Genomic DNA, 11784 nt, shown 5'->3' with positions numbered 1-11784 from the left:
TTACTTCATCATTCTGGAGGGCAGTACAAAGTGAGTTGGGGACCTGGGTAGATCTCAGCACATCCTTTCATCCGCAGACCGACGGGCAGTCATAGCGGATGGTTCAGATCTTGGAGGATATGCTCAGAGCATGTGTGATTAAATTTAGAGGGCAATGGGATCGATTCTTGCCTTTGACCGAGTTTGCTTACAACAACAGTTAACAGTCCAGCATCGAGATGGATCCATTTGAGGCTTTATATAGTCGGCGATGTCGTTCGCCCATCGGAGGGTTTGAGCTCAGCGAGGCTAAATTATATGGTAACGATTTTGTGTGGATGCCTTGGCAAAGGTAAAGTTGATTCAGGAGCAATTTTGCATAGCACGGTCCAGACAGAAGAGTTACGAGGATCAAAAGGTGCGTGATTTATCATTTATGATGGGCGAGAAAGTTCTCTTGAAAGTATCGCCGATGAAGGGAATCATAAGGTTCGGGAAGAAGGTCAAGTTGAGCCCAAGGTTTATAGGTCCATTTGAGGTGTTGAGACGAGTTGGGGAGGTTGCTTATGAGCTTGCCTTGCCTCCCACTCTATCGAGAGTTCATCCATTCTTCCACGTGTCTATGGTCCTGAAGTATCATGCTGACAGGTCGCAAGTGTTAGACCATATCACGGTTCAGCTAGATGAGAGTTTGGGTTATGAGGACGATCCAGTTGCCATTGTTAACAGGCAGGTTTGCCAGTTAAGGTCCAAGAAGATTTCAGCGGTAAAGGTCCAGTCGAGGAGGCGACTTTGGAGACCGAGGAGGACATGCGGAGCAGAAATCCACACTTATTCGGCACTCCATGTACGATTCTTGACTCGTTTGAGGACAAACTTTGTTTAAGAAGTGGAGAATGTAATGACCCGACCGATCATTTTGCCTTCTTGAACCCCGTTACCCTAAATAAGACTCCCCGTATGTGCTTTTACTATTTTATGACTTACGTTGATGATTAGATCGGGTTTGGAAGGGTTCGGGTTGAAATCAGAATACCAAGTTCCTTAATATTGGCTTAAAAAGGTTAAGCTTGACTTGGGTCAACATTTTTAGTAAATGACCTCGGAATCGGAATTTGATGATTCCAATAGGTTTGTATGATGATTTGGTACTTGGGCATGTGTTCGAATCGAGTTTTGGATGAACCAGGAGCGTTTTGGTGCCTAAAGTTAGAAGTTGACTCGTTGAAGGTTTTGAAGTTCTTTTAAATTTGGTTTGAAGTAGGTTTTGGTTTTATCGAGGTTCGTTTGAAATTTTGAGTCTGGGAATAGCCCCGTATAGTGATTTAAGACTTGCTCGCAAAAATTGGTGTCATTTCGAGTAGTTTAAGTATGATTCGGCGCGTTCGGAGCAAGTTGATTCAATTTGGTTTGGAGTGTGATTATTAATTTTGATGTTGTTTTATGTGTTCCGAGGGTTCAATTGAGTCTGTATTATGTTTAAGAACTTTTTGGTATATTTGGTCAAGACCCCGAGTGGCTCAGGTGAGTTTCGGACGGGGTTCAGATCAATTTGGGCCATATTGAAGAGCTAGGAGTTTGTTGTTGCTGGTGGGACTGCTTTTGCTGAAGTTTTGTCGTGGAGAGGCCACGCAGAAGCGAGGTGAATCTCGTAGAAGCAATTTGGGGATTGTGGGTGGGTAGTCGCGGAAGCGAAGAAACGAGCGCACCTGCAAAAGTGCAGGTGCGAGGCAGACGACCGCAGAAGTGGTCAAGATCGCAGGAGCGACACGAATGCCGCAGAAGCGGAGGCAGGCTAACTGTGGGAGGGCCGCATCTGTGATGCATTTCTGCAGATGCGGCCAATTCTTGCATAGGCAAAAAATGCTGGAGGCAGTGAGGTCGATATATTACGGGACTTAGGCCATTTTGGTTCATTGATTACACTTCTTGGGCGATGTTTGGAGCTTCTTAGAATGGTATTTCCACCTAGATATTGAAGGTAAGTAATTCCTACCAAATGTAAGTTAAATACATAGATTATGGGTAGATTGTAACATGAAAAATTGTGAAAATTATGGGTTTAGATGATAAATCTAGGTTTTGATAAAAATGGGATTTAACCATGAAACTAATTATGGAGTTGGGTGAAAATTATATATTTGAGTTTGTGAGGTTATGGGTAACATTTTTCTTCGAACATTTCCGGAATCCGGGCACATGGGCCCGTGGGGTGAATTTTAGGAATCTTCCAATTTGGGTTGGGTAATTACTCTAATAGTTATATTATGAAAATTTGAGTATAAATTGATATATTTATAAAATATTTGGCTAGTTTCGGTTGTTTGGCACCAAGTTGAGGACTTTGTGAACTGGAAGTGAGCTTGAGAACGAGGTAAGTCTCTTGCTTAACCTTGTAAGAGGGAACTCATCCCCTTAGGTGTATTTTGTTGTGTGTTATTTGTGTGGGGAGCTACGTACACACTAGGTGACGAGAGTCCATGCGTAGCAACATTTCATGAGATATCCGGGTAGTTTTAGATTTACATCATGCTTTAATTGTACGGTAATATGTTATGTATATTAATTATCTTGAATAGGGTTGAGACTAGAGATTTTGAAGTTGGAAACTTCCAATTTAGAATTCTTATTTTGGGGAAGAATTGATGAATATTTAATGTCTTTGAGAAATCCATGTCCTCTCACGTCGCAAGTACTTCCGCGATCGAGGGTAAACTTCTCTATTTTCATGGGAATGAGCCGTTCGCCTCTACAGTGAAATAGATGCATGTATAGTTTGTTTCGTTTGACCCTCAGCAATGCACACAATATATTTTTGGATCGGGTCGTACGACCTCGGCATAAATCATGCGTAATAATACTCGGAGCCTGATTACACTTGAAATTATAATATGTCTCAAGAGGTTATAAATTTATTAAATGACATAAATTGATTGGGGGTTAATAGATGTTGGCTAGAGATTTTGAAATTTATTATCAGCTAATGGGTCATTTATTCCCTACTTGACATTTCTATTATTATTATTTTTAATGTCTCATAGATGTTTAGAATTTCTGTATTATTATTGCTGGCCCATAGTAAGTGTCGAAGTCGACCCCTCATCACTACTTCTTCGAGGTTAGGCTGGATACTTACTAGGTACATGATGTTTATGTACTCACGCTACCATTCTGCACTAATCGTGCAGGATTTGAGGCAAGTGCATCTGGTAGTCATCCTGGCACGCACCCTTGATACTTTGAGACTTAGTGGTGAGCTGGCTTCCATGTCACGACCCAAAATCAATTATAGGTCGTGATGGCGCCTAACGCCGCCGTCACTCAAGCGAACGGTGATTACAACTTTAATTACTCATTTTAGTATCTTGAAATCATAATTTTCCATAATTGAACAGTATAAAATAGAATTTACAGAGTGAATAAAAATATCTACACGAACCTCAATAATGAATAACCCGAAAGAACCCCCCAAACCCGGTGTCACAAGTGCATGAGCATTTTCTAAAGAGAACATTATTATTACAATATCTGTCCCAAATGTAATAAGATAGAATAAAATAAATAGTACAATGGAGTTTCGGTGGACTGCGATGCATAGCCTGTAATGCAGCTCACATGAAGTCTCCCCAACAGGTGTGCCTATGCGCCAAGGTGGCAATCAATGAACCTGTCAGATCCTGCACATTTAGTGTATAAGTACAACATGAGTGCGTAAATCAATGCATACCTAGTAAGTATCTAGCCTAACCCCGGAGAAGTAGTGACGAGGGGTCGACATCGACACTTGCTAGTGGTCCAAGCAAATAATATAATAATCCATAACAGATATAAAGTGCACAACAATAGTGAAGTAAATTTGTAAATACCAAAAGTTTCCAATTATTTCCTTTAAAGTATAAATTTCTCATTCTTGTATTCTAACTTAATTTCTCCGAAAACTTTTCAAGTTTCATCATCAAATAAACTCGGAGTACCATATAAAATGTCGGGCATCAGTAGAGAGGTTAACTCGTGAATATTCGGGCAACAAGCGATTTAACGCACGATTCTGCCGAGGTCGTTCGGCCCGATCCAGGATAATGTGTACACTACTGAGGGTCGAGCGACACTAAACATAGATGCATCTATATACTGCCGAGGCATTCGGCCCGCTCCACGCAAAAAGGATGAAAGTTGCCGAATTACGAGACACGTGTTTACAATATCGTACATGGGTACAAAATGAATATAATCATTACCGTTTCTCAAATAACTCGCCCACAACTCAAGGTATTACAGCTTGGCCTAGTGTACATATATGTTTATTTCTAAGTCAAATTCATTTATATCTTCGATTAATTAAGTCAGTAGCATGAATTCAAATATTCCATGATAAGATCCTAAGTCTACCTGAACATAAACATGTAATAGCTACGTACGAACTCTCGTCACCTCGTGCGTACTTAGCACCCACAACTAGTTGCACACAACAATAAATATCACCTTTGGGGTAGTTTTCCCCTCACAAGGTTAGATAGGAGACTTACCTCACTCCAAAATTCCAAAACCGGCTCCAAGGCCTCTCTAACACCTCAATCCAAAGCTCGTCGATCCAAAACTATTCAAATAATGTGCAAATCAATCAAAAGATACTCTAATACCCATAATTAATCAATTTAAATAAATTTCCAACTCCACTTGAAAAGTTTATAAAATCAACCTTCTGGCACACGTGCCTGGATTCCGAAAATATTTAAAGATAAACTTTACCCATAACACCACGAACTAAAATATATAACTTATTCCAAATTCCATATCCAATTTTGTGGTCAAATTCCAAAAATGCCAAATTCTAGGTTTTCTACCAAAACCCCTACAATTTCTACTAATTTTCATGTTTAAATACTTATACAAACCATGTATTTATCTTGTAATAGGTGGGAATCTCTTACCTTGTGTTGCTTGATGAAAATCCCCCCTTGAAGCTCTCCAAAATCCCCCCAACCAAGTGAAAAATGGAAGAAAAATGGGCCGATTCCCATTTTTATAATAACCTTACTGCCTAGCGACTTTCGGCACCTGCAGAATTCCCATCGCAGGTGCGGTTCTAACTCAATCCAGGTACATCCGCATCTGCGGACCCAAATGTGCATATGCGCTTCCGCTTCTATGGCCAAGGTGCTTCTGCGCCCTCGCTCCTGCGGACCAGTCCTCTTCTGCGATCAACAGGCCTTTCCGCTTCTGCGCTCCTTCCTCCGCAGAAGCGACTTCACTTCTACGGTCCACCTACTCATTTTTACGACCCCAGCTCCAATCACGCCTGGCCGCTTCTGTGACCCTCTTGTCCACTTCTGCGGCTCCACACCTGCGGCCAAAACCTTGCAGGCGCAGTTACACCAGATATGCTACCACCAACATTTTCCTATGGCCAAATTCAATCCGTGAACCATCCGAAAATCGCCCGGGACCTTAACCAATTATTCCAACGCGTCCCAAAACACATTATGAACTTAGTCGAGGCCTCAAATCATTCCACACAACATCAAAACTACGGATCGACGATCAAAACCTTCTTAAAACACCCAAACCTTTAAATTTTGACGAACGTGTCTGAACCATATCAAATCAACCCGGAATGACGCCAAACTTTGCGCACATGTCACAAATCACGATACGAACCTATTCCAAGGCTCGAAATCCCAAACGGACATTGATAACATGAAAATCGACTTCAAATCAAACTTATGAAATTCTTAAATCTTTAAAAATGCCAACTTTCCATAATAAACGGAAAAATGCTCCCAGGAGATCCGATACTCAACCCGAACACACGCCAAGTCCGAGGTCGTTTACTAAAAAGTCAAACCTTAGTCAATTCTTCCAGCTTAAAGCTTCCGAAATTAGAATAGTTTTTCCAAATAAACTTTGAACTTCCCGAAATTTAATTTCGACCATACGTACAAGTCATAATGCATGAAGTGAAGCTATTCATGGCCTCAAACCGCCGAATGACGTGCTCGAGCTCAAAATGACCGGTCGGGTCATTATATTTTCCCCTACTTAAACATACGTTCGTCCTCGAACGTGCTAAGAATTGCTCCGGAGTTATCCAAAATTACTGTTTAACACTTCGTGCACCTACCCGTGCCACAGAAATCTAGTTGGGCACATTAGCTCGAGCTGGACTAAAGGTCCTCCCTTGTATTTAGTCAATAAGTCTTAAGAACCAAATTACAATCTCTGAACTTTTCTACAAGACCTGATTCTAATATACGAACATCGTACCACTCACCACACACCGTACCAAAACACGATCGTATACCTTTTGCTGAATTCACACCATGCCCCGCATAATTCACATGCCCATAGTAACATCCTTCGACCACAATAGTTGTAATTTCACAAATCTGATGTCCGCAATACACCTTATGACGTATATAAATCATGTTCCAACTCTTGCAATACTGCCATGACGAAAGAGACGTATAGAAACTCATAACCACTTGCAAATCAATAATTCATGGAGTCTCTCCTCCTGACAAGAACCATTACCTCATTCTGAACTAAATAACGATATTTTCCATTTATTGTACCTTATATAATTCTGATTGCACAAATTTCAGGTCCAATAATCTCGTCTCACCGAGTACAAGCAGCTCAGGCAATAAGCCGCCTCAAACACTAACTCAGATCTCATATGACGCCATCAATGCGCCGACAAGATACAACTCGAATATGATACATAAGGAGGAACGGTCTTAGGAAAAGAATTACCCATCCCGAGTAATGAATAAAACGGTCGAACATATATTATGAACCCTCCTCAAAGGATGAGAAATAAAATATGCAGGAATAGATATAGGGAACCGTACTCAACATAATACTGTTGTGATGTGCAACCCAATCCATATAATGTACCTGTGGTAGCGTGCCATCCGATCCGCTCATAACAATAAATAAGGACATACTCATCAAGCAATAATGCTTCTACCTACGGAATATCGAATATCAGCCACAAGGACGCCAAGTGCAAAAATACAACTCTGGGGAGACGGATAGCGCAATACGCCACAAAACCCAACCATAACTAAGGTGCAATAAATGACCTGTATCTCGAGAGCCATCGTGCTGATATGACACTACAAGCTACACGGGACCTCAACACATGTGCGAAAAATCAATCCGTCTCAATCCGGCACAACCCCACAGTTCCCAACCAAAGGAATAGAGAGCCTTCCAAGAGTAAACTATCACATTAGCTATAGTACCAAAATCTCTGTACATGGTTTCGATCTTTAACAATCAAGTGACTAGCATGTCACACTCATACAATGTCCCCGTGCGGTATGCTCCCACGACCTTCCGCTCAGGTAGCAAAGTTCGCACACCCATACCACCGACCGTACTAATCCTGTAAGGCAAATCACAATCCATAAATCAAGACACAACGCCACTTCCACAGAACACCATTCTCAGGCGACACTAAGATAATGCCAGGTCACTCTAAACATCTGAATTCTTCCCTACTCACCCGAGCTTATGACATTCTTATCAACACAGAACTGCAACCTTGGTCCTCTACTTTCAAATTCACATGCCTCTCATTGCACCTATCATGCCGCTACGTGAGAATATACGAATTCATCATAACCTCTGAACTACAAGTAGAATAACACTTCATCAAGTAGAAACTTTCACTTAACTCATTTCAGAAAAACCAATGCAACACACACCTGAATTCCCAAACCGTAGAAAACCCAAACCTCAAGTCGTGATCTAAACCGTCATGCCTCTTTCGGAATCCATTTACACCACAAGGCCATTTGAATCCATTACCTCCCCATCAATCAAGTCATGGTGGTTGATGGGCCTACACGTACAACCACATACTGCATGTGTAACTTCACACCAGAAGAAACTGATCATTTCCACAATCACACTGATTCGACCATTACTAATCGACCCAGCTTCTTTCAATTTACTCTTGACCTAACTTAGAAATATAATAGCTCCATTCACAACATAACGATCTCGATCCGCAGTCATCCCGAGTGACCCGAATTGCGAGACCACATCGTCTTAATACCATGAACTACCCCATACCCTTCTCAAGCGCACAATAGCACCTCCAACTGGTACACCTAGTTTGCAAGACCTTCCGCGAATCCGAAGCTATTTCTTCATTTCCTGCAATACTGTACCACATACCCAATGATAGCATAGAACATTCCAAGTTCCATTCGCAATCCACTGTGAAGACTCGATCCTTAACCACACATCGGACCCGAAATCCTTAGGCACTGCACTTTAATTCTTGAACCCACTAAGACCATTGTCGAGAGTCACCCACTCTGACCTGATCCCGAATATGACCAAACTCCAACGCTCTACTAGCACATGAACACCCTCTCAAAGAATCAACCGGCTGAACTCTTTTTCTTGTACATCAGATTCACAAAAGCATAGGCTCCGAGTCTTCCCAAAAACCTAAACATACATCGATAGAGTCGAATATAGCACACTTCCATCAAGCTCTTAGCTGAATTACCCCTGATATTTCCTTTTCTTAGTCATAAATAATTCGTCAACGCACCAATAACCAGAACCGCACAACCAGCCAACCATGCGATCCAATCGTAAATGGTGGGGCTCTCCCACTTAGCTTTAATCTACCATCACATAATGTAGAGCCCACACCGATTCCTCATTCTCAATTACCATGATAGCGCACCGTTAATCCGCCATACTTCTCGAAGTCTTTTGTTAAGCTTTTCATGAACATTATGAATCACAATCACAATCACATATTCGACCTCTTACTGGGTAGCAAGTAATATTCTTCGCAGAAGCTTCATCACCATCACGCAACCGCTAACCTGCTCATAGGAGATAACCCACATGCGGAATTCCTCGCCGACATCTTCCAACGACGCTGCACTAGGTACAACTACCACGTAATCAGTAAATTCTCCTAAGCCCATGCTCGCCCACCAGCTGTATAAGTCTGCTCCTTCCCTATTGACATCAACTAAAAGTTCAACAATACCTTCCAAACTCAAGTCATATTGCACTTGAAATGATAATAAGATCTTCACACCCCTCTTCATTTCAAACAAACTCATTTCTGCCATATTCAATCTTTCTTTGTACGGTAACCTTCACTCCAAATAAAATCCGTAGGCCAAATGACCTTCGATCACGATTCTCTAACCGTTCTACACTTTCTCAAGGCACACGACTATCCTATCATGGAATCCATAGGCTAATCTACCACTCTGAATTCGGTTATACAATCTCTTTCAAGCAACTTCTCGACCTCTGTTTTTCATGCTTGACATTGTAGTAATTCAACCACTGCGAGACACTTCCCGCCAAGTCCTTCCCTCATACTTCGCTACCCAAATGTTGCATTAAATGTAAAAACCCATCTGTGTAGCCATGTACCTATAAAATGTTACCTACTCTAAGCCTCTTCGAAGATCATCCCTCTCATGCCATCAACATTAGAAATACCAATTTGATTCTGAATAGCTACACCCCGCTATCTCTTACAGCTGCCCCTCAAGCACTATTTCACAACACCCTGCCCCAAAGGCAAAATCTAAGAGGAAACCGTAATGCGTTCAAACAAGGATGGCGACACTGCATCACAATGAAAATTCCACCACGCTTGAAAATATCAAGTCTCGTTACTTCATCAACTAAACCTCGACATCTATAGTCCGATAGCCTTTCCTCTGCTGGAATTAAATGCTGAACCCCTTAATGATGCATTGAGAAATCCTCTCTTCAATCCATTCACTGCCTCAACACATAAACGAACACCTTACCATTACACCAACATTGTGCGATAACAACTCATAGAGATCGTAGCAATCTGTGTATAGTCTCGAAACAATAGAAAATACAGATACTGAGCTGGAACAAAAGAACATCCTTCCGCAAGGCGATGATAATAGTCTGCCCGAACACACAGAGAAAAACAACCTGCACTATGTCTGTAGTACCACCACAACTACTCGACATCCATTTGATAACAAGCGCTTCACGTCGCATAAGATTGATTAGGAAGGAAATAAATGCATAAGCCTCAAAGGAATCAAACCGCACGATGAGAAATCAAGAATGGAAGTGCTCCTAACAACTATGTAGCCCCTCGAAGATAAGTACCGACGTCTTTATACCGATCCGCAAGACTCTACTTGAATTATTCATGACATGTGAGACCTAAGTGAACCTAACGCTCTGATACCAAGATGTCACAAGCCATAATCTCCATAACATATATGAAGTGCACAACAATAGTGAAGTAAATTTGTAAATCTCAAAAAGTTTCCAATTATTTCCTTTAAAGTATAAATTTCTCAATCTTGTATTCTACCTTAATATCTCCGAAAAATTTTCAACTGTCATCATCAAATAAACTCGAAGTACCATATAAAATGTCGGGCATCAGTAAAAAGATTAACTCGTGAATATTCGGGTTACAAGCGATATAACGCATGATTCTACCGAGGTCGTTCGTCCCGATCTGGAATAATGTGTACACTGCCAAGGGTCAAGCGACACGAACCATAGATGCATATATATACTGCCGAGGCGTTCGGCCCACTCCACAGAAAAATGAAAGAAGTTACCAAATTACGAGACACATGTTTACAATTTCGTACATGGGTACAAAATTAATTTAATCTTTACCATTTCTCAAATAACTCGCCCACAACTCAAAGTGTTAAGGCTTGGACTAGTATACATATATTTATTTCTAAATCAAATTCATTTATATCTTCGATTAATTAAGCCAGCAACATGAGTTCAAATAATTCAAATATTACAGGATAAAATCCTAAGTCTACCCGAACATAAACATGATATAGCTACGTACGGACTCTCGTCACCTCATGCATACGTAGCACCCACAACTAGTTGCACATAACAATAAATATCACCTATGGGGTAGTTTCTCCCTCACAAGGTTAGACATGAGACTTACGTCGCCCCTAAGTTCCAAAATCGGCTCCAAGGCCTCTCTAACACCTCAATCCAAAGCCCGTCGATCCAAAACTAGTCAAACAATGTGCAAATCAATCAAAAGATACTCTAATACCCATAATTAATTAATTTAAACAAATTCCCAACTACACTAGAAAAGTCTATAAAATCAACCCTCGGGCCCACGTGCCCGAATTTCAAAATTTTCGAATATAAACTTTATCCATAACACCACGAACTAAAATATATAACTTATTCCAAATTCCATGTCCAATTTCGTGGTCAAATTCCAAAAATGCCAAATTCTAAGTTTTCTACCAAACCCCCCACAATTTCTACTAATGTTCATGTTTAAATCCTTATACAAACCATGTATTTAACTTGTAATATGTGGGAATCACTTACCTTGTGTTGCTTGATGAAAATCCCCCCTTGAAGCTCTCCAAAATTGCCCCAACCAAGTGAAAATAGAAAAACAATGGGTCAAGTCCCGTTTTTACAAAAACTTTACTGCCTAACAACTTTTCGCACCTGCGGAATTCCCATTGCAGTTGCGGTTCTAACTCAGTTCAGGCACGTCCGCATCGGCGGACCCAAATGCGCATTTGTGCTTCCGCTTCTGTGGACTAGGTGTGCTTCTGCGACCTTGCCCCCGCGGACCATGTCCGCTTCTGCGATCAGCAGGCCTCCCATGCCTTTCCACTTCTGTGCTCCTTCCTCCGCATAAGCGACTCCACTTCTGCGATCCTTCCTCCGCAGAAGCGACTCTGCTTCAGCGGTCCACCTGCTCACTTCTGCGACCCCATCCCCAATCACGCCAGGCTTCTTTTGCGA

This window comes from Nicotiana tabacum, chromosome 12 (assembly GCF_000715075.1).
Source record: "Nicotiana tabacum cultivar K326 chromosome 12, ASM71507v2, whole genome shotgun sequence".
Taxonomy (NCBI): Eukaryota; Viridiplantae; Streptophyta; class Magnoliopsida; order Solanales; family Solanaceae; genus Nicotiana; species Nicotiana tabacum.
The sequence above is the reverse complement of the archived record's forward strand: the minus strand, read 5'-3'. Positions refer to the sequence as shown.